This window comes from Helianthus annuus, chromosome 7 (assembly GCF_002127325.2).
Source record: "Helianthus annuus cultivar XRQ/B chromosome 7, HanXRQr2.0-SUNRISE, whole genome shotgun sequence".
In the NCBI taxonomy this organism is placed as follows: Eukaryota; Viridiplantae; Streptophyta; class Magnoliopsida; order Asterales; family Asteraceae; genus Helianthus; species Helianthus annuus.
Genome location: NC_035439.2, coordinates 77,365,629 through 77,391,087, shown reverse-complemented (window position 1 = coordinate 77,391,087; position 25,459 = coordinate 77,365,629). Strand labels below are relative to the sequence as shown.

Genomic DNA, 25,459 nt, shown 5'->3' with positions numbered 1-25,459 from the left:
AAGAGTTTGGACCCCCGCCATCCAATACCATTGGGTATTAAAGGAGGTCCTACTAAATTTGACCCAGGTCCTTGCAGGATCTATACACTGAACAATGGCAAGACTCTTACCAAACCATTCCCTTAACCCCCGACCAGGTAGCCAACATATCTCCATATAGACCGTGGAGATATGAATAGTGAAAATCTTCTATTATATATAGACAGTAAAATAATACCAAGACACCACAGACAAATGATAAGGAAGAATCACCTTCAACATATAAAACTAATTATTAAAGTCATTAATACGTAACCAAATAAAAAGTGCGAAAAGATTAAAAACAAAAGTATTACACTAAATGTTTGTCTTCACCAAGTGATGTAAGAGACTTAGGCAACCATGGCCTTTAATTGTCAAGAACTCTTACGATCAATCTTGGATCTCGAGACTACTCACACACTCTATGATGGATGATGGATGATGGTGGTGGATGATGGTGTTGTGGTGGTGGTGGAGTGTGGGTGAAGTGTGAGAGAGGTGGTGTGCCAAGGGATGATTTGCAAGTGAGCCAAGCACCCCTATTTATAGCCAGAACAGAAGCTCGGGCACGGCCCCGTGTCCATTGGGCACGGCCCCTTGTCCATCCCTTTTCTCTTTCTTCATTAATTGCAGTTTGTCTGCATCAGTTGACCACGCCCCCGTGTGCAGAAGCGTATCTGTACTATCAAGATTTCCTCAGATTCTGCGAATCTTAGAGTTGACCATGGCCCCGTGTCCGCTGGGCACACCCCCGTGGTGGGTGATAGAAGCTTCTACAACTTTGTCTTTTCTGCTGACACTTGGGCACGCCCCTGTGCTCATTGAGCACGGGGCGTGTTCAGCCTTTTGTTCTCTTGTTTTTGCTTGGGAATATGCTGTCAGGGGGTCGGGCATGCCACGTTTGTCCCTTTTCTTGTATTTATGTTAGATTTAGTTGCCTTTTTTCTTCTATTGTTCATTTGAGCTCATTTAATCCTGAAAATACAAAAGGAAGACAAGAACACACTTTTTCCAACATTAGTATTAAAAAAGGGTTAGTTTTATGCCACAATTGATGTAATTTATATGTTGCATTTTGTACACATCAAATACCCCCACACTTGAATCTTTGCTTGTCCTCAAGCAAAACTCTTTATAATGTGGCTTTTCACTCCCAAATGGAATGGGTAGAAGAGAAGGTTTTTGGGCTTGTCATAGAGTGTCAGGATTCCAAGAATTTTATTAGGTTTTATTTTTATTTTATTTACAATCCTATTCGTCATGATTTATTTAAAACATTACATAAGATAAATTACTTATTATGGCATAACATGCCTTTTTTAAAATTCCATTTATATACAAGTTCACATACCTCACGGGAGATCACTCAACACTCGGCCGAAGATGTATTTTTGTGAAACACTCGAGAGCGGCATGGAGCTTACTCGGCCGGACTGTATACCTTTGTAAATATCAAGAGGACTTTTTGGGTGAAGGGTTAGGCTTGGGTTAAAGGTAGGTGGTTGGGTTAGTGGTTAGTAGAAAAAGGGCGAAACGCGTAACAAGCATCGGTTTTCGTAAGACTTTTTATTTTTCATAACTTTTTATTTTTGATGAAGCATTTCTTCCAAACAAAGTTCTTTTTGATAAACTTGTTTGTTTATTTCTTTTGGCTTCATCATCAAAATATTTTTTTTTATAAGGAAGTCATAAGAAAAACCGAGCTTTGTTACTAAAATAAAGGGTTTAAAATAAAAAGGTTTTGGTGGGTAAAAGGGTGTTTGTTTTGGGTTAAGAAATGAAAAGGTTTAGGCTCAAAGGGGTTAACTAGGGGGATTTTGGGTAGGTGGTAAAAAAAAGAAAAATAATGGTGTAGAAATAAAAAGGGTTAGTCCTAATGCCTCCATCATTTACTTACTCGGGTTTAAGTTGGTAAGGACCGGGAATGTATTGTCGTGGCAATTTCTAGAGTTGTAAGAAACTAAGCGGCTATTCACACAAGAAATGAAAAATGAGCATTTAGTATAAAGATATGTATTTGTATGCTCAATAAAGGCTCAAAACTCACTTTTGTGGGAATGAGTTTTTATGTGATCGAGTATATATAATCAAATTTTAACTAGATTTGTCATGCCGTTTCATAATTTTCTTATGTTGGTTCTTTCTATCACGACGCTATCGGTTGTAAATTTGTAAAAACATCACCTTTTTAAAACTTGTAATTCCCAACTTAAACCAAGACAAGTAAAAAAAATGAAAAATTTTGAAAAAAATTTGGGGTGATTAGCGGTTCCAATAGAGTGTTGTGTAAGGCTTGTGATTAGGACTTGCAAAAATTCAATGTTTAGCATCCCCCCACACTTAAATTACACATTGTCCTCAATGTGTCCCAAAAATAAGTTTTTAGGTTGATTGAATGTGTAAAAAGGTGTGTAAAAGCAAAAATTTATGTTATTGGGCGTCTGGACACGGCCCCGTGGTGTCCGGGCACAACCCCGTGTTTAGATCGCCAGTAACAGAATTTGGTAAAAAGAAACAGAAGCCTGGGCACAGGGGCGTGTTCAGAGAGCATGCCCCGTGTCCAGTTACCTGAACTGGGCATTTCCTGCAGATTGTGCAGCACGGGGCCGTGTTGGGTGGGCACGGCCCGTGCTGAACTTGCTGTAACGAAGAAAATTTTTTGGGAAGTTCTGTTTTTGTGCATGGGGTGCTGGTGCAAGTTTCCCTTGGTATCCTTCACCATCTTGAGTGTGTTTATTCCTGAAAATTTAAAACTAAACTAGAAAACATAAAACTTAATCTAAGCTAAACTAAGGATAGTTCCGCGGAATGCCTCCGTGGTGCGCCACGTTCGTAAGGGTCCTTGGCTAGACCTAAAGCCAGTCATATGCTACTCAAGCAGGATGTGTTGCATCCCATGTTGCACCGTCGGAGAGCATCATCCAAACTTGAGTCTATGACCTTCATGTAATTGACCGGATTGTCGTCTTCTATTCTCTTTCCAACTCCAAACTTCATTTCCTTGTTTTCAATCCTCAATGTTAGTGTTCCACCATTCATGTCTACCACTGCGTGGGCCGTAGCTAGGAAGGGTCTTCCTAAGATGAGTGGTACTTCGGTATCTTCCTCCATATCTAGTATGACAAAGTCGACTGGGAAAACGAATTCGCCGACCTTGACTAATAGATTTTCAGCGATACCTTGTGGATATTTTATGGACCTATCGGCGAGTTGTATGCTCATTTTTGTAGGGCTCGTTTTTCCTAGGCTGAGTCGGTTGAACATTGATGCGGGCATAAGGTTTATGCTAGCCCCGAGATCGGCTATTGCATTACGAATGGGGGATTCCCCAATCGAACGAGGGATTGTGAAGCTTCCAGGATCGGTCTTCTTTTGCGGGAGTTTGTTGAGTAGCAAGGCGGAACATTCTTCGCTTAAATTAACTAATTGCAATGATTCAATTTTCCTTTTATTAGTGAGGAAGTCCCTCATAAATTTTGAATATTTAGGCATTTGGGTTAGGACTTCAATAAATGGAATATTAACATGCAATTGTTTAAGTAATTTTTCGAACTTTGAGAATTGCTCATCGGTCTTTTGATAGACTAGCCGACCGGGGTATGGAATCGGAGGATTCTTGGTCGGCTCTTGATTTGGTGTAGGAGCCGTCTCTTGTTGGAGTGTTGGCAAAGTTGCGGACTGACTAGACCGGCTCGTTTCAGTTGAAGGCAATGGGGCCTCTTCGAGACCCACTGTACGGTTTCTCAATGTGATGAGATGTACTTGTGCCTTTGGGTTGGTTTCGGTATTACTTGGTAACGCGCCTTGTGGTCTCTCGGAGAAATTCTGAGCTATTTTATTTAATTGTTTTTCAATGTTTTGAATACTAGCTTGCTGATTTCTATAATTCGATTCCAATTGTTGAAATCGATCCGAGTTTTTCTTTTCGGTGTCGGAGATGAGGCGAGATAAAGTATCTTCGAGCCTTTCTCGTCCACCTTGTTGTTGAGAGAAATTTTGAGACTCGTTTCTTGGTTGTTGAAAGTTTGTTCGTTGGTTTAGATTTTGTTGGTCACTACTATTGCCGGGTTCTCACCAACCAAGGTTAGGGTGGTTACGCCATCCTTGGTTGTAGGTACCCGTTGGGGGACCCGACGGCCTAGGTCTATTATCAATGTAGTTTACCGATTCCGTTTGATTATCTACATCTTTCATACAACTTCAATTTTCATGTAGCCCACCACACCCTTCACAAGCCATAACCGAGGCCGTTTTTGCCATTTCTAGCTTTTTAATATTCGAAGAAAGGGCCTCGATTTGGGCTTGTAAAGAAGTGCTTTCATCAACCTTATGGGCGCCTGGGGCAATAGACTTATTGCCTCGAGGAGTGTGCCACTGAAAATTGGTTTGAGCAATTTCCTCAATTTGATTATATATTTCATTAGGGCGACGATTACCTAAAAGTCCCCCAGAGGTAGGGTCAAGTGTTTGTCTTGTATGTGGCAACAACCCATTATAGAAAGTGGATACTTGTTGCCATACCGCAAGACCGTGATGAGGACACTTTCTTAGTAACTCCTTGAACCTTTCCCAAGTTTCATATAAGGATTCCCCATCTTCTTGTGAATATGTATTAGTTTCAATCATTAATTTAGCCGTTTTAGCAGGAGGGAAATACTTATATAAAAACTTTTGGGCTAGTTCATCCCAGGTGTTTACCGAGCCAACTGGGAGGGTATTGAGCCAAGCCTTAGCTCGGTCCTTTAGTGAGAATGGAAACATTCGAAGGCGGATAGCGTCATTTGATGCTCCATTGATCCGAAAGGTATCACATATTTCTAAGAAGTTAATAATATGTAGATTAGAATCCTCGTCCGCAAGCCCATGGAAGGTTGCGGAGTTTTGAAGCATCTGTATCAAATGCGGCCGAAGTTCGAAGTTGTTGGCTTCGACATTTGGTGCATTGATAGCGGCGCAGAGATTCCCTATGGTGGGTCGTAGGTAATCCATGAGTGTACGTTGATCCGCCATTGGAAGTGGGTCCCCCGAAACTTTCTCATGGTTTTTAGCTTTAAGTCTGTTTCTTAGAAAGCGTTCGGGTTCGTCCAAGGGTTCTTTTATGTCTCTATTAGAACTGGAGCTCATACACTACGTGGAAAGTTCAGATGTGGCGCCTGGGTTCCAAGTCCTGCAAAACAAAAAAAAGAACGTTGGTCAGAAGCTTCACCACGGCCCCGTGTTCAGATGAACACGGCCCGTGGTCGGAGTTACAGTGATTGTTTTCTGGATCCCTGTTACTGGGGAGTTCGACACGGCCCCGTCTTGCACCGACACGGCCCCGTGCTCAACCCTCTGTAACTCGGAAAATAAAAAATGCCAGTAATAATGCTTGGACACGTCCCGTGTCCGACCAGGCACGGCCGGTGCTGAGCTCTGCAGAAACTGAAAAATTAAAAGAAAAATCCTAAAAAAACATAAAAATTAGAAAAAAACGATTAGGCCGTTGATTCCTAACTTTCTTAAAATCCTTGTGTTCCCAGCAGCGGCGCCAAAAACATGATGCATAGTTGGTGTGATATATTTTTATATATATTTTTAGCCCTTTTTAACCACTTTAGTCAAGTTTTAAATTTATAAAACACGATATTTACTAACACCAAACACACATATGGGCAAGTGCACCCATCACGAGCGTAGTATAGTGTTGGTAAGATACTGAGGTCGTCCAACGACACAAGAGCTTTTAATACCGGTTTATCCTCAACGTCTAATGAAATCAAAATTTAGGAAAAGGTTTTAAACTAGAAAATAAAAACTAAAATGCTGAAAATAAAAATAAATAAATAAAAACAGATAGACAAGATGAATCACTTGGATCCGACTCGCCTTTAGTGTAACCTTTGATTATTTCCGCACTTTTGCACTTTTTAAGAGATTATCTTAGTTATTGTAGTAGGCCCCTCTTTTGAAGGTGACGTTACCCTCAACCCAGTAGTTTAAGTCAGCAAGGATACAATCCTAAAGGGTCAGATTATTGAAAGATAATTAATTCGGTTATTAATGCATATTGTGGTAGGCTCCTCTTTTGAAGGTGACGTTACCCTCGGCTAAGTAGTCTGAGTCACCAGGGATACAGTCCTAAGTAGCCGGGTTAAAGTTTTAATAGTAGTTTACATATGAGGGGATTAAAGAGTTTGGACCCCCCGTCATCCAATACCATTGGGTATTGAAGGAGGTCCTACTAAATTTGACCGAGGTCCTTGCAGGATCTATATACTGAACAATGGCAAGACTCTTACCAAACCATTCCTTTAACCCCCGACCAGGTAGCCAACATATCTCCATATAGACCGTGGAGATATGAATGGTGAAAATCTTTTATTTTATATAGACAGTAAAATAATGCCAAGACACCACGGACAAATGATAAGGAAGAATCACCTTCAACATATAAAACTAGTTATTAAAGTCATTAGTACATAACCAAATAAAAAGTGCGAAAAGATTAAAAATAAAAAGTATTACACTAAATGCTTGTCTTCACCAAGTGATGTAAGAGACTTAGGCAACCATGGCCTTTGATTGTCAAGAACTTTTACGATCAATCTTGGATCCCGAGACTACTCACACACTCTATGATGGATGATGGATGATGGTGGTGGATTATGGTGTTGTGGTGGTGGTGGAGTGTGGGTGAAGTGTGAGAGAGGTGGTGTGCCAAGGGATGATTTGTAAGTGAGCCAAGCACCCCTATTTATAGCCTGAACAGAAGCTCGGGCACGGCCCCTTGTCCATTGGGCACGGCCCCGTGTCCATCCCTTTTCTCTTTCTTTATTAATTGCAGTTTGTCTGCATCAGTTGACCACGCCCCCGTGTCCGCTGGGCACGACCCCGTGTGCAGAAGCGTATCTGTACTATCAAGATTTCCTCAAATTCTACGAATCTTAGAGTTGACCACGGCCCCGTGTCCGTTGGGCACGCCCCCGTGATGGGTGATAGAAGCTTCTACAACTTTGTCTTTTCTGCTGACACTTGGGCACGCCCCCGTGCTCATTGAGGACGGGGCGTGTTCAGCCTTCTGTTCTCTCGTTTTTGCTTGGGAAGATGCTGTCGGGGGGTCGGGCATGCCACGTTTGTCCCTTTTCTTGTATTTATGTTAGATTTAGTTGCCTTTTTGCTTCTTTTGTTCATTTGAGCTCATTTAATCCTAAAAGTACAAAAGGAAGACAAAAACACACTTTTTCCAACATTAGTACTAAAAAAGGGTTAGTTTTATGCCACAATTGATGTAATTTATATGTTGCATTTTGTACACATCAATCACGTTCCGTCAAAGTGGTTGTCCTGAAGATTTGCGCACCCAAAACGCTATAGGGGTGTTCTGCTCGAGGGCTCTCGAGGGGTGGACCGCTGAGCGAAGCACAAGAGGTGAGGATGCCGCCCACGCTTTACCATGGTCTGAACTGAAGAAAATCATGAGAGAATAATTTTGTCCTCCTCACGAACTTAGGAGGTTAGAACACGAGTTTTGGCACCTTAAGCAAGTTGATGATGACAGCGATGGTTTAACCCTTTGCTTCAAGCAACTCAGCATCCTTTGTCCTAGCCAATTTGATACCCCTGAGAAATCCATCAACAAGTACATCCACTGCCTACCCGATTCTTTCATGAACCTCGTGGAAGCTGCATGTCCAACAACTATCGAGGAAACCTTTCGTTTAGCCGCTCGCCTTAACAGTAACCACGTCATGCGCAGAAATGCCGCAAAAGCTTCATTAAAAAACGCACACCAAGCCATCGCTGAAACCACCACCGAAACACCCTCTACCACCAAGAAAAAACGAGGCAAGAAGCAGAAGGCTTTAAGCCAAAACTATGCGGTCATCACTCCGCGAAATCCTCAACCCTTGCAATCCATGCCTGCTATACTCAATGCTGAACCTTCGTGCAAAGGTTACACTGGGACTCAACCCAAGTGTGGCCAATGCCAATAACATCACCCTACCAACATTCCGTGCAGCAAGTGCGCCAATTGTAATCGATATGGGCACTTTTCTCAACACTGCCGCAAACCACCTATGTCCAACCAGAACCAAGCTGTTGTAGCCAAAAACCCTGCTCCAAACCAAGCTCAACCTCAAGATGCTCCTGTGCAAGCATGTTTTAAATGTGGCGACCTCAATCATCTCGCCAACATGTGCCCTTAACGCAATCAGCCACCACCACCACCACCACAACAACAACAACAACAACAACAACAACAACAACAACAACAACAACAACAACAACAACAACAACAACAACAGCAACAGGCTCAACAACCAGCTCGAGGCAGAGCCTTTATTCTCACCACTGCTCAGGCTCAGAACGCAAATGATGTTATCACTGGTACATTCCTTGTCAACCATGTTTATGTTTCGTGTTTATTTGATACTAGCGCCGATAAGAGTTTTGTGTCGTTTGAATTCAAACCTTTGCTTAAGTGTAAACGCTCTAAGTTGCCAAGATCATTCGCTGTCGAAGTCGCTGATGGTAAAACCGTCGCTGTCGATTCCATTCTTTCCAAGTGTTCCTTGATTCTTAACGATCATAGGTTTCGCATCAACCTCATACCTATGCAAATGGGTAATTCCGGCATCATAGTAGGCAGGGACTGGCTTAGGCGAGTTCATGCTGAAGTTGTCTGTTCTGAAAAGTTTATTCGTCTTCCTCTTTGAAACAGTGATTCTCTACACGTGTATGGCGAGAAACCTTCTCAAGGTCTCAAGCTTATGTCGTGTATTCAAGCGAACAAGTGCTAACGCAAGGGTACCTTCGCCATTCTCGCATAAGTGATGTTCCTGTCATACGTGATTTTCCTGATGTGTTTCCCGACGATCTTCCTGGTCTGCCTCTTGCTCGTTCTGTTGACTTATGAATCGATTTAGTGTCTGGCGCTACGCTTGTCGATAAGTCTCCCTATCGTTTAGCACCCTCTGAGATGCAAGAGCTTTCGAGCCAACTTCAAGAGCTTCTTGATAAAGGCTTTATACGCCCTAGCACTTCTCCTTGGGGCACTCCCGTTTTATTCGTTAAAAAGAAAGATGGGTCATTTCGTATGTGTATTGACTATCGCGAGCTCAACAAGCTCACAGTCAAGAACCGATACCCTCTTCTCCGCATTGACGATCTCTTCGATCAATTGCAAGTCGCTACCTGCTTTTCAAAGATCGATCTCCGTTCTGGATATCATCAACTTCGAATTCTCGAAGAAGATATACCTAAAACCGCCTTTCGTACACGATATGATCATTACGAGTTCGTAGTCATGCCCTTTGGTTTGACCAACGCACCTACTGTTTTCATGGATTTGATAAACCGTGTGTGCGAAGCGTACTTGGACCATTTCATGATCGTCTTCATCGACGATATTCTTATTTACTCCAAGACCCAAGAAGAGAACGAGCGACACTTGCGTCTTATCCTTCTACTTCTGCGTACTGAACGTCTTTACGCCAAATTCTCTAAATGCGAATTTTGGTTGAAAGAAGTTCAATTCCTTGGTCACACCGTCAACGAACTTGGTATTCATGTTGACCCCACTAAAATCAAAGCCGTGAAGAATTGGATTGCACCTAAGTCTCTCTGAAATTCGTTCATTTCTTGGTCTTGCTGGTTATTATCGTCGTTTCATTTCCAACTTTTCAAAGATCGTCGTTCCTCGCACCTCTTTAACCCAAAAAGAGAAACCTTTTGTTTGGGGTCCCGAATAAGAGGAATCTTTTCAAACTCTCAAGGACGTGCTTTGTAATGCTCCTATCCTAGCTCTTCCCGATGGGAACGGTGACTTCACCGTGTATTGTGATGCTTCAAACCTTGGCCTTGGTTGTGTCCTTATGCAACGAGACAAGGTTATCGCTTACGCGTCGAGGCAACTCAAGATACATGAGAAAGCCTACACTACGCAAGACCTTGAACTTGGCATAGTTGTTTTTGCCTTGAAGATTTGGCGACAAAACCTTTATGGTACCAAGTGTGTGGTCTTCACCAACCATAAGAGCCTTCAACACATCTTCAACCAAAAGGAACTGAACATGCGTCAACGTCGTTGGGTAGAGTTGTTAAACGACTACGACTACGAAATTCACTACCACCAAGTAAGGCGAATGTAGTAGCCGATGCGCTTAGTCGTAAAACTCATGTAAAGGGTATTCGTTGTCTCCAACTCATTAATGATCTTCAAAAACGCATTCTGAAGCTCAATACGCCTCTATCAACGAGGGTAGCCTCTCCATCGAGATACGAGGTGGTGTTGAAATAGATCTTAAGTCTAACTCCGATGGTATTCTATACTATCTCAATCACATCTGGATTTCTGATCGTAATAACCTTCGAGACTTTCTGATGAAAGAGGCACACAAATCTAGAGGGTATTCTCTTCGTCGAGATACGAGGTGGTGTTGAAATAGATCTTAAGTCTAACTCCGATGGTATTCTATACTATCTCAATCGCATCTGGATTCCTGATCGTAATAACCTTCGAGACTTTCTGATGAAAGAGGCACACAAATCTAGATATTCTATTCATCCTGGTGTTGACAAGATGTACCAAGACACGCATACGTCCTATTGGTGACCTGGAATGAAGAAGGATATCGACACTTTCATTGCGAAATGTCTCACTTGTTCGAAGGTTAAAGCTGAACACCAACGTCCCTCTGGCTTGCTCGAACAACCAGAATTCCTGTTTGGAAATGGGAGAACATCGCTATGGACTTCATCACTAAGCTTCCTCGTACTTCTTCTGGTCATGACAGTATTTGGGTGATCGTCGATCGATTGACCAAATCAACTCATTTTCTTCCCATTCGTGAAGATTTCAAAGTCGAGAAATTGGCTAGAATCTATACTGATGAGATCATTTGTCGTCATGGTATCCCCATTGACATCATTTCTGATCGTGATGGTCGTTTTATGTCCCGTCTTTGGCAAACTTTCCAATCTGCTATGGGTACTATTCTAAACCTTAGCACCGCTTTCCATCCTCAGTCAGATGGTCAAACCGGGCGTACTATCCAAACCTTAGAGGATATGCTTCGTTCATGTGTAATCGATTTGGTGGCAACTGGGATTCACACTTGCCTTTGATCGAATTCTCGTACAACAATAGTTATCACGCGAGTATTCAAATGGCACCCTTTGAAGCATTGTATGGTCGCAAATTTCGTTCGCCTATTTGTTGGCACAAGATTGGTGAAGTTCAAATCACTGGCCCTGAGCTTATACAAGAGACAACGGACAAGATTTTACAGGTTCGAGACAACTTACTGAAAGCCAGGAGCCGACAAAAGAGTTACGTTGATAAGCGTCGCAAGCCTTTGGAATTCAAGATTGGTCACTTCGTACTTCTCAAGGTATCCCCTTGGAAGGGTGTGGTTCGATTTGGTAAGAAAGGGAAACTCGCACCTCGCTACGTTGGTCCTTTCAGAATCCTCGAAAGGATTGGCAAGGTTGCGTATCGACTGGACCTACCTGAAGAGCTCAACAACGTTCATCCTGTCTTCCACGTTTCAAACTTAAAGAAGTGTCTAGCTGATGAAGGACTTCAAGTTCCACTAGATGATATTCAAATCAACGAGACTTTACATTTCGTGGAAAAACCCGTCGAAATCATGGACCGAGGGGTCAAGGGATTGAGACGCAGTCAAATTCCTATCGTTAAGGTTCGATGGGAAGGAAAACGTGGCGCTGAATTCACTTGGGAACTGGAGAGTTATCTGAAGACGAAGTATCCACAACTTTTCGTTACTTCTTCCTAAATTTCGGGACGAAATTTCCTAAAGGAGGGGAGACTGTAACTCCCTGCTTCTTCGTACTTTCCATAATTAGAAAGCCTTGTTTGTATTTCTATTTCTGGAAATCTTGTAGTCTTGTAATCGTCTTTTCGTTGTAATCGTTGTAAAATCCGAGACTTGGATCATAAATAAAAATTAGTAGTTCTTTAAATTCATGTTATATATATACTTCATACTTGTTCGTACGTTTGAATTCGTGAAACAATTGATGCATTATTCGTAATTCTTGGAAACTATGTGTTAAACTTGTAAATTCGTGATATACGTTAATCATACGTTATATGGATGCATACGATACTTATTTACGACAAACATATGATAAATCATGCTTCATCATACTTGTTTTATGTTAACTATCCTTAACAAACCTTATAACATGCTTATATGTCATAATAAGCCCTTAAAACAACCTAAAACACATATAACGCGCATTATGCTCGGCAGTCCACCAATCGAGTGCCCTCGACCGGAATACGCCGGTGGTGTTGGTGGTGCGAAGGTGTTAGGGACACCCATTGTGACGAAAAGTGACTTCAATGGCATCGAACCATTGGAGTATCTTCGTCGTTCCCTCTTCGCCCGTAAATGGCATCGGGCTATAAGAGTTGAATTGCTTGAACATAAAGCTCAACTTGGGTCGGTCGACTTTGGAGTCAACCGAGGCATAGGGGGATTCGGTGTTATTGGTGGGTTGGATCTTGCTAACGATGTCTGGGATAACCTTGGCCATTTGCTTGGCCATGAACTTCATCATCTCTTTCTTGTACATTGCGTCGGAGTTGGACTTGGAGCTTTTCTTGGAGTGCGAGTGACGGTTGGAAGACATCTAAAGGTCGAAATAGGAAAAGGATGAGACTGGATCATAATGTATTTAGAAAATAATGTTTGTTTTGCATGGATGAGCATAACAGTATTTTCACATAACACATAAGTTCACAAAGATTGATTGCACAAGTATAACATGTATTCACATTGTATAATCATGAATAAAGACGATAAGGAATGTAATTTAGTTTGTTCTCGAGTATTAATATTGTTTTAGATTGCGGGTAACGTGCGATTCGTGCTTTGGTTTTGAAACGAACGAAGTATCAAGTATAAAAACACATTAAAATGGATATGACATAAAAGAGATTCAATGTAAAACTTGGAGTGTCTCGGAACGAAACTAAGACTATTCCAAAGTGATTGAAAGTTCTTTTGAGTTAGGGAAACATGATTTGGCCTAATAGGGAGAATACACTCACCGGGGAGCGGTTAACAACGTTCACCCTTCCGGTTACTACATGTCCATAGTCGATCGAAAATTCGAAAATTTGGTGGGATCTGTCACACCCCCAAAATCCACATGCGGAGTATCACCGCTTGGAGGCGTGAATGACCAGGATCCAGCCACCAATCATACTGAATAATGCAATTAAGTAAATAAAACCAAACCCAATATAATTGGCGTTCAAAAGCAACCAAACATGTTTAAGTAATCAGCGGAAGCATAGTAATGTTTAAATGACCAAAACATAATTTAAAGTTCAAATGTTAAGTACGGGACATAACAGTCCATAATCCCACAACGACCTCTCCTCCCTGTGCAAGCTCCATAAGCGCCTAACGACCTGCAAGGCATGTAACAACGAGTCAACAACAAAGTTAAGCGAGTTCACAGTTGGTTGTTTAGTTTTTCTAGTTTGCTTTGAAATCATAAGTTGTTTCGTAAACCACGAGTCAACCAGTAACTTTTGTTTCCCAAACCATAACCATAATCAGTGGGGGCTTCCCTATGTGAACCACTAGACCATTACCATATCGACAGTTGACGAACAATAGTTGTGCCCTACGTCAATGTCTATCATCATTGACAGTTTGCCATGATCCATTAGTACACGCCCGTTCGAACGACACGGTGTGAGGTTTGTCAAGCCTAATAGCGCTATTAACTAATGACCCGCTCGCCATCAGCCTCGGCGATTAAGTCGATATAAAATGAGGGACTTATTGATAGAGTTTTGTCTAGTAAGTTTAAGGTTGTTGTCCTACCTAAGGAGGACGAACGTACGTATTCTACCCAAGGAGAATACGTAGGATTTATAGTGGCATCCTACCAAAAGAGGATGGTTGTACATATCCTACCCAAGGAGGATATGTAGGTTCCGTTTTAACTCTTTAACCCATTCCCAACCACCGGGAATCCCATGCCTTAGAAAGTTTGTGAACTCACCTTGGTTTGCTCGGTAAGATTAACTACTTGCTCACAATTAATTCAATCCAAGCCTATAGTGTTCATACATGCGTAATCAGTTGATAATCACATAGTTCAAGTAACAGTCATGATCATAACATGTATTCGAGCAACAACTAACACATAGCATTTAACAGTTATACAAGCTCATGAAACTCATGCTTATCATCAACTAACTAACCCGGTTAACCTTTAACAGACCTAATCGAGTTACTGTGCTTGTTTAACCCTTGACGAAACCCCCCTTGTTTCGTCAAAACTCTCACTTGACGAAACCCTAAGGTTTCGTCGTATACCCCTTGGCGAAACCCCCCAGGTTTTCGTCGTGATTTATGCTGACGAAACTCCCAAGTTTCATCGCCATCCAGGTTTCATCAGAATTCACAAGTTACGTCTGACATCAGTTAATTACACAGAAACCCTAATCCTCATTAACAGCCGTTTCACACTATCACCGAACAAACAGTTATCATACAACGCAGTAATCATTGATCATCATATATGTAACCTGTACCCTATGCATAACAGTTTGCTAAACATTCATACGATCTACACAATCATTACATATATACGATTGATAATCGTTCAGATCTGTTGGTTCTCTATTATAAAGGATCATCATATGGTTATGATCTAAATAGCACGATCAGATTCTACACTAGCATTCATTAACATGCACCACAAATGATTATATATAAGATTCATGAAACCCTAATCAACGCAACATATGATCGTAATTTCTATAGCACAACCTGTATTCACAGGACTTTTCATCAATAAAACACATATATATAAACATGTATCAATCAGCCAAAGAATCATGCAATCAATTAAATGAAAGTGTAGCTAACCGAGATAGAGGAATAATGGATTGATCGCTAGAGAGGGCTTGGAGAACACAAAGCTGCCGTCACACATAAGAGGGGAACTCTAGGGTTTTCAATTCTGCCAAAAGTGTGACGAATGAAGCCGTTTCACGTCATTTATACGCATATAAGTGTACTGGGCTTAATGGGCTTCGATGAATCCCTGGGCCGGCGAAACCCCAGGTTTCGTCTAGTTAAGAAATGGCGAAACCCCCCTAAGGTTTCGTCGAGCAGACCAATGGCGAAACCCTCTAAGGTTTCGTCGAGCTTACAAGGAGTGAAACCCAAGTGTCATTAAGTTAGGGTTCTTACCAGATCATAAGTTTATAACACTAAACACATAAACACATTGATCACATATTAGCATGTACAAATGAGAATGAAACAACGAAAATCAAGGAGTGGGACTAGTTATCAAGATGCGGGTTTCACCCCTAACTTGATAGCATTGTACCCTAAGTGTGGTTAGTACTCACTGAACAGGTCAAGGAAATAAATTCCGACTCGTTGGCAAGGGTCCACTAGAGTATGAATGGGAAATTTTCCATCAAGATATGGATATCACTCCTAACTTGATGGCGTAATTTCGTGAAAAATCGAATATTTCACGCCTATTCTTGGTGAGATCATCTTGTTTGTACATTATGAGTGTCTTCACGCCTTCATGTGTGTATTGTGTTTGCCTTAGGAAAGACATGTATAATTTAAGACAAAAGGAATAGATAAGAAGCAAGTAGAAAGAATTTAAGTATTTTAAGCATGAAATCAAGAATGGTCAAGTATGGTACTTAAACTATAGACTAGGTCAAATCATGGCAATTTTTCCTAATTCCCTATAGTTATGGCTCTGATACCAATCTGTCACACCCCAACCGATGGCGGATACATCGGAGTGAGACAAAAACGAGGTTGCATGAGACTTCATAACACTATTTTGTGACAAGTATTTAAAAATCAAGATTTCATTTCATTACTAAATTCAAGTACATCGTTTGAAAGAAAATTACAATAACTTAATCAAGGAAATGAGATACAACATAAGTACTAAATTAAAAGTGTGTTTCTAGTCATCGGACTAGATTCCTCATCATCAACAAAATCAATTTCCTACAATACGTATTAAAGTACATGTCAACACTAAAGTAGTGGCGAGCATAAAAGTTTAGTTACTAGCATAAGTATAAAATCGGTTAAACGAATCCACATGGTAAAAACGTAATCTAGAACATATCATGGCAATACTAGCATGCAACTCCTACTTGTCAACCCAAGGTTTCCCGCTAGCATAATCTTATCGTAGCAACGATAAGACCGTTTTGTTTCACTTAACATGACTTCAAGAATACGGGCGGCGCGTTAATCCTATAGCGCTATACATGTTAAGGGAGGCTTGATCGAAGTTAATGACATAGCATAGTGCAAATAAGTTTCTAGCATCTATGAATTCCTAGCATAATGTATTAAGCATGTATATCGGATTGTTTGTTTGTGTTTTAAATATAAAGTATGTGATTGTGTGAGTTTGATAACATATATGTATTGCACCCAAAGTGATGAAAAGTAAAAGGGGTCATGTACACTCACGGTTTTGCAAAATTTTCCTAGTAACCCAGAGTTTGACGAGCGTTGAGAGTGAAACACCGAAGTTACCCTACATTGGGGAAACGAAGGTGTGTGAGTATTCAGATTTGGTGAAGGATTTGGATTCAAGTATATAAAAGTATGTATATGAAAATATATATCTTGTCTTAAACACTCGTTTTGACATTAAGATTGTATGTGATTTCATGGGTCCAAACTTGCCCATTAGGATCATAAGCGAGGAATTTAGAACCAAGATAAGTTAACCTATGTTCATGACATATAACCATAATCCGGTTATCATCAAGAATTCGGTTATATATTATATAGTATATAGATTATGTTATTATTTAGTCCATCATATATATCATAGAAATCATGTAAGTCAAATATGGAGGTAAGATGATTAACATCCATTAAACCTCATTGTATGAATTCACCAAAGCACAAAGTTTATCAGTATAGTTGGTAAACTCGGTTGGTCATGAATGATAAAAATATAACCTAATCTACTAAGATACTAAGTAGCCAAATAAGAACAACCCGGGTGTGTCATACCCCACATGGCAAATGTTGGAGGTGAGGCGAGGCGAGGTTAACTTACTTTGGGTGTAGGAAACTACTTAGTTGAACATGAACAAAAATCTCAAGTGAGGTGGTGGAACAAGTTTGGAAAGCCAAGGCTTCCATGGTTCACACCTTTACAAAAACACAAGTCTTGACATATGAACTATAGTAAACTTGGATGGTCTCAACACTTGTAGGTTGTCTAAACCTTGTCAAAACAAAAAGTTTAGAGGGTGTTTGCACTTCTAAACTCATAAGAATCAACCTTATGCAAGTCCCATAACCATAGATGGGTTTAGGAACAAGATAGGAACAAGATTCATGGAAGAAAGTTAAGTTTGTAAAGAGTAACGAAATCCTGGTATTTAGTAACGAAATCTTTTTCAATCTTAGTTTGTTTTTAAATCTTTTTCAATCTTTTGTAATGATTAACAAAATCCTGGTATTTAGTAACGAAATCTTTGGTAATTAATAACCTGACATTTCGGGTTTGAAGGGGTAACTTTGCGATTTGACCCTTGATTATTTACAACTAAGGGCCTCGTGTCATTTACCCGTACTGTCAAGTCCTCGGTTATCTTGTTAATTATTCGAACAGCCTTAACTTTTATTGTTGACGCTTTTAACCCTTCTCGTACGAATTTGATCATAACTTTCTCGTTTTAAAACGGAACTTCGCGGAATTTATACAGTATATTCTAGTGAGCGTATTTTACAGTTACAAAGCCTCGGGTATGTCAAAGGGTCACTCAGAGGTATAATTAAACATGTTAACACAGTTAACTCCTGCAGCTTGTAATCTCTCACTTTCTTCCGCGTTTCGCTTCCGTACGATCCATGATTTATTCGTTTGAAGGTACAAGCATCGTTAGGGTTACTATACAGTATATTTACCCTTGTTTGACATTTATAACCCTCGAATATATATACTTTCAAGGTTTGTCAACATTAGTCCTTTATTAAATATAAAACGCCACGTGTAAACTTAAGACACGTGTCAATACATTATTGGACACAAAATTTCGAGGTGTTACACGGATGCCGCCTAATGATGGGATAGTCTTCGGGGCATTCGAGGACGGCGATACGGATTACTCAACCTACATACAGACACAACGAACTACACATTTACCTCACCCATTTCCCCCTTACACTACAAGAGTCGCACTTTGATTCTACGATGGTTTATCATAATTATGTGAAATCTTTTCGCTAGTCTTTGTACCGACCTATGCTTGTCGAATAATGCAATGCCCAATTTCTACTATTGACTTAGACAGAACCATCATTCCTTTACCACAGTGACGCTAGACTCTAATGCGAACACACTCTAGTTTAGAGGGTTTGGAAGGCTCGAATTTCTATCATTGGTGATCACTTATTGAAACCTTGAGAGTGATGATGTGTTGTTGGTACGATTATACTCTCTTGAACACGTTTTCGCGTCCTTTCTTTGGAACCTCACGATTACACAAACGTATTTTTTTAAATTCATTCGCACGACCTAAAGAAACTCCTCCGAACTTGATTTCTTACTTACTTGATAAATCGAAAACTTATCTAAGTTCGTGGATCTGGGTGAATTATTCCTCTTTCGCATGTGGGTGATGCGAGGAACGATCCCAACGTTGTGATGGGTAAGTTTCTTCTGGACGACTTCTTTGTTACTGTTTTATTTGATTCGGGTGCCGATACTAGTTATGTATACTTAAAGGTTGGCCAAATGCTTGAGCGCACTCCAACGCTTTTGAACACCAAACACATGGTAGAACTAGCAAACGGTAAAAATCTGGAAGCCACACACATAGTTAAGGGCTGTAACCTCGTCTTAGCTGGACAGACCTTTTCTATCGATCTTATTCCTATCGTTTCGATGTTGTTATTGGGATGGATTGGTTATCTCATCAGCAAGCGGAAATTCTTTACAACGAGAAGATTGTCCGAATCCCTCGTTCTCGTGAAGAACCCCTCGTGATTCGTGGCGACAAGAGTGGTGCTGTTGTGGGCATCATCTCTTTCCTTAAGGCCCAGAAGTGGTTGCGAAAGGGCCACACTACTATTCTAGCCCTCGTTTCTGATACATCTTCGAAGGAAAAGAAGATAGAAGACATTCCTATTGTACGTGATTTTCCTGAGGTATTTCCTGAGGAATTACCTGGACTTCCGCCTCATCGTCAAGTTGAATTTCAAATCGAGCTAGCTCCTGGAGCAGCTCCCGTAGCTCGAGCACCTTATCGTCTAGCTCCATCAGAACTTGAAGAATTGTCCACACAACTACAAGAACTCTTGGAAAAGGGTTTCATACGTCCTAGCTCTTCGCCTTGGGGAGCTCTAGTGTTATTCGTGAAGAAGAAAGACGGTACCTTTAGAATGTGTATTGACTACCGCGAACTCAACAAGGTGACCGTGAAGAATCGTTATCCTCTTCCACGCATTGATGACTTATTCAACCAGTTGCAAGGGTCAAGTTTCTATTCCAAGATTGAGCTGAGGTCAGGCTACCATCAACTGAGAGTCCGAGACGAGGATATCTCTAAAACAGCATTCAAGACTCGGTATGGGCATTACGAGTTTCTGGTTATGCCTTTCGAATTGACGAATGCACCTGTAGTCTTCATGGATCTCATGAATAGAGTATGCAATTCTTACCTGGATAAGTTTGTCATTGTATTCATCGACGATATCCTGATCTATTCGAAGAGTCAGGAAGAACACGAGCAACACCTAAGGCTTATTTTGGAACTTCTTCGAACAGAGCAGTTGTATACCAAATTTTCGAAATGCGACTTCTGGCTTCGCGAAGTCCACTTTCTAGGCCATGTGGTAAACAAGGATGGGATTCATGTTGATCCATCCAAGGTCGACTCGATCAAGACTGGCCTGCACCCCATACACCGACAGAAATCCGCCAATTCTTGGGTTTGGTAGGATATTACAAAAGATTTATCAAGGATTTCTCCAAGATTGCGCAACCTCTCACCTCACTAACTCAGAGGGATGTCACCTACCATTGGGGTGATGCAAAGGAATATGCCTTTCAGCACTTAAAAGATAGACTTTGTAGCGCACCTATCCTCTCATTTCCTGAAGGCACAGATGATTTTGTGGTTTATTGCGATGTTTCCATCCAAGGACTTTGTTGCGTGTTGATGCAATGTGACAAGGTCATTGCCTACGCATTGCGCCAACTTAATGTTCACGAAAGGAACTACACTACGCACGACTTGGAGTTGGGAGCAGTTGTTTTCGCACTTAAGATATGGAGACATTACCTGTACGGTACCAAGTGCACCATTTACACCGATCAAAGGAGTCTCGAGCATATCTTCAAGCAAAAGGAATTAAACATGCGACAACGTTGATGGGTCGTGCTCTTGAATGATTACGAATGTGCGATCAAGTACCATCCGGGCAAGGCCAATGTTGTGGCCGACGCCCTCAGTCGAAAGGATACTATACCTAAGCGTGTACGTGCGTTACAACTTACCATTCACTCTAGCCTTCCCGCTCAAATTCGTGATGCTCAGGTCGAAGAATTGAAAGCAGAGAACATCAGGGCTGAGTCCTTACGAGGATCGAGGCAGCGGCTAGAACAAAAGGAAGATGGTGCCTACTATGTAACAGGGCGCATCTGGGTTCCACTTTACAGAAACTTACGTGAGCTTGTGATGGACGAAGCGCACAAGTCTCGTTATTCAGTACATCCTAGTTCGGATAAGATGTACCACGATCTCAAGACTACGTATTCGTGGCCTGGTATGAAAGCCAACATAGCAACCTACGTCAGTAAATGTTTGACTTGTGCGAGAGTCAAGACTGAATATCAGAAACCATCAGGCCTACTTCAACAACCAGAGATACCTAAATGGAAATGGGAGCAAATTTCCATGGATTTCGTTACTGGCCTGCCTAGATCTCAACGCGGAAATGATACCATTTGGGTGATCGTGGATCGACTGACTAAGTCTGCACATTTCCTGGCTATCAAGGAAACGGATAAGTTTTCTACTCTAGCAGACATTTACCTAATGGAAGTAGTATCAAGGCACGGAGTGCCAACCTCCATCATTTCTGATCGTGACTCACGTTTCACGTCTGAATTGTGGCACGCTATGCACAAGTCCTTTGGTTCTCGATTAGACATGAGCACGGCATATCATCCACAGACGGATGGGCAATCTGAACGCACCATCCAAACCCTTGAGGACATGCTTAGGGCATGTGTAATCGACTTTGGTAATGGCTGGGAAAAACACCTACCGTTAGTGGAGTTTTCGTATAACAACAGTTACCACACCAGTATCCAGGCCGCTCCGTTCGAGGCATTGTACGGACGGAAGTGCCGATCACATCTTTGTTGGGCAGAGGTTGGCGACAGTCAAATCACTGGCCCAGAACTTGTAGTAGATACAACCGAAAGAATTGCTCAGATACGACAACGAATGGCGGCAGCTCGTGACCGTCAGAAAAGCTATGCTGATAAGCGAAGGAAACCACTCGAGTTCCGGGCTGGGGATCGAGTGCTACTCAAAGTCTCACCTTGGAAGGGTGTAGTTCGTTTTGGCAAACGAGGCAAACTCAACCCGCGTTATGTCAGACCGTTCGAAATCATTGAGAAAATTGGCAAGGTCGCCTACAAGTTGAATCTACCGGTAGAACTCAGCGGAGTTCACAATGTTTTTCATGTGTCGAATCTGAAGAAGTGTCTGTCAGATGAGACCCTCATAGTTCCTCTTAAGGAGCTCATTATCGACGACCAGCTGCGATTCGTCGAGGAACCAGTAGATATCACTAATCGAGATGTTAAGATTCTCAAGCGAACCAAAATACCTCTCGTCCGAGTTCGTTGGGATTCCCGTCGTGGTCCGGAGTATACATGGGGACGAGAAGACCAAATGAAACTCAAGTATCCCCAGTTGTTTAAGAAAAGTGCAACCACTACTGAGACTGAAGCTACTGCAGAATTTCGGGATGAAATTCCAAACCAACCGGGGGGGGTGATGTGACACCCTAGGAAAACCAGAAAACCACGTAACTTAACTAGCTTCCTCAGTAACCACGTGCTAAACTGCGGGACGAAATTCTCTTAACAGGGGCAGAATGTGACAACCCTCATAATTACATGTATCCGTACGATTCATTAATGTTAATTAAAGTGCTTGATGTCTGTGCTGAATTACTTAACTGCTTCCTGATTACTGTGTCATACTTACATGTGTTTTTAACATACTAGTCTTGTGCAGAAAATTGACTAAATGGTCCCGTATGTTTTCCTAAGTGTTGGAAATTAAAAAAATTTACAAAAAGATATATATAGGACACTATATGGAATAACTTAGCACTTTAACGAACCGGTATCTAACCGAACAACCAGACATTACCCGGAACACTAAAATATTGCAAGAAACATTGTTTTTATTTTTCTGAGCTAGTTTTGGTTCCCGAGCACTATAACACATTACATAAAGCATGTAACAAAATAGACACAAGACTTAACACTTAACACCCCACTAAATCACCTACTTACCATCAAATATTACACTTAAACCCCCCACTTTTTGCTGAATTTTCGGTTCATATGGTCCCACCTCAAGATTTTTACAATCTTCTTAAATCCTCCAATAATCTCCCTTGGGTTTTGGTTAGATGTGTCATGTACTTTGGGAGACATGAAGACCTTTGGATATTAGAAGTTTGAGAGTTATAAGCATCCATCATCTCCATCTTCACAAATCATCACAACACACTCTCTCTCCCTCTTTCAAGCTACGGCCAAACAACCTCCTACATACACCACCATTTTTGTTTCAAGTTTAAGCATTTCTAGTGTACTTCAAGGTGATACAAGGTGAATTAGGAGGCTCGGTGTTCTCAGAACTTGAAGGACCTCACTCGTTTGCTATTAACCACCCAATCTTCATCTTGTTCTTCCCTAGCTTTAAGCTAGTTGTAAGTTTCTTGTTAATTCTTGTTTACTCCATGTTTTTAGTGGTTAATAGTTATATCTTGATGAAAGCATATGAACACTAAAGATCATAAACATAAAACTTGAACATAAGCTTTACATAAGATGAAATAATGCTAGAATGAAGTTGTTTTGATTATGTTGTTGATTACTTGATGATTGCTTGTTGATGTTGATGTTAAATATCGTTGTTGATCACTAAACATGTTAACGGAACAAATAAAACTTGCGTTAAAGCGCTATAAGCTGAAAACAGCTTCTGTCCAAACATTTACAGCCAATTTCAGTTGGCTGTAAACAGGTCGATATTTAACGAAAAATTGATTTTCTTGAGTCTATAACATGCTATTTCGAAATACATTTCTAATGGCACTAGAATCATAATTTTTGGACGTCGTTTACTATTTTTAAAGGTCTGTTTTTGGACAGCAGCTCAAGCTGCGTTTTTACTGCAGAAAATGTGTGTTATGTTTTTCGTCATAACTTGAAATCTGTGTAGAATTAGGCCATGAAATTTGTACTGTAGATGGACACTGATATGGTTGTAATTCTCTCGCTGGAATTTCGTCAATCAGACTTATGATGAATTTTAAATGAATTTTTCCGTGGACTGCAGTCAGAAAGTGACGAATCTGATTGCAGTCCGGTAAATGATTTTTTTTATAAAATATTGGTACTGAGTGGGATCCCGAGATTTTTACACAATAATATTTGGATCGTTTAAGACCTTCTAAAAAAAGTTGGGAGTTTTTGGAGTAAGCTAACTATTTTATTAAAATTCCCGAAAACAGCCTAGTTTTGAATGTAAAAGCTGAAACGACATAAGTAGTAATTTGCGTGCCTAAATGTCGGGTAGGTTATCTGAGAATGATCTAACATGTTATATGTCAATGAAAGTGTTATGTGCAATGTCGTATGTTTGCTTATGAATGGGAATAGATGGGGAAGTTTATATGGGTATGAACCGTTAAAGTGAGTGCATGTTATGTGGTAGATGCATGTAGGAACTTCGTGCTTATTTGAAGTCACTAATAAACTAAGTGGTAATCATACTAGGACGTGATTGACCGACCTTGACTGTTAGCTATTTTTGAGAGTCAAACCGAGCAACCAAAGGTGAGTTCACAGACTTTCTAAGGCATGGGATTCCCGGTGGTTGGGAATGGGTTAAGGAATTAAAACGGAACCTACATATCCTCCTTGGGTAGGATATGTACGGCCATCCTCCATAGTTAGGATGCCAATATTAATCCTGTGTATTCTCCTTGGCTACAATATGTACGTTCGTCCTCCTTGGGTAGGACAACAACCTTAAAACCTACTAGACAAAACTCTATCATTAAGTCCCTCATTTTATATCGACTTAATCGCCAAGGCCGATGGCGAGCGGGTCATTAGTTAATAGCGCTATTAGGTTTAACAAACCTCAGACCGTGCCGTTCGGACGGGCGTGTACTAATGGACTATGGCAAACTGTCAATGATGATAGACATTGATGTAGGGCACAACTATTATTCGTCTGTTGTCGATATCTTAACGGTCTAGTAGTTCACATGGGGAAGCCCCTACTAATTATGGATATGGTTTGGGTAATAAAGAAGGAACTGGTTAATCATACTTTCAACTATGGGGTAACCCCCACGGCAAGTAAGCCAACGAAAGACAAACCACGTTTTCGGAAACAATTTAAAACTAAACAACCAACCGTGAACTCACTCAACTTTGTTGTTGACTCGTTGTTACATGCCTTATAGCCACAGGTCGCTAGATGCTTATGGAGCTTGCACGAGGGGGAAGTCGTTGTTGGGTATGGAATATTATGTCCCGTGCTAAACATTTAATCCTTATGAACTTATTTAACTTACGTTTTGGACTTTAAACTTATGAACTATGGAACTTATGTTTTGGTTTTACGTTTTACGCTTCCGCTGTTAACTTAAAGTTGGTTACGTCCTTTTGGTCACCAATTGTATTGTGGTTGGTTTTATTTACTTAGTTACGTTGTTCAATATGATTGGTGGCTCGATCCTGGTCGTGTCACGCCTTCAAGCGGTGATACTCCGCGTGATAGATTTTGGGGGTGTGACACCATTTTAGTTCACTGAGTTAATTTCATTCATTTTTTTGTTAACAAGAAGGGCAATTCGGTCATTTTATATGGCGAATTGCCCTTCTAGTTAAAAGAATTACATATAAAATGACCGAATTGCTCTTCTCGTTAACAGAAAAATGAATGAAGTTAACCCAGTAAACTAAAATGGCAACGGTAAAAAATTTTTTGAACCCACAGATAAAAAAAATGAAATCTTTAAATTAAACCGACAAAATAGCTCAAATCACATCAACTAAAATTTAACTCGGAATAAAATGTTTTGAAACTACCCACGCAAACCAAATCTGAGAACCACGT

At 40.9% G+C, this 25,459-nt stretch overlaps 1 non-coding gene across 1 annotated transcript; it reads left to right on the top strand.

Moving 5' to 3' along the window:
* Positions 1-4,546: 4,546 nt before the first annotated feature.
* On the top strand, positions 4,547-4,653 carry LOC118480838. The gene has a single exon (XR_004863819.1). It is a non-coding gene; the product is annotated as a small nucleolar RNA R71 (small nucleolar RNA).
* The last annotated feature ends 20,806 nt before the right edge of the window (positions 4,654-25,459 follow it).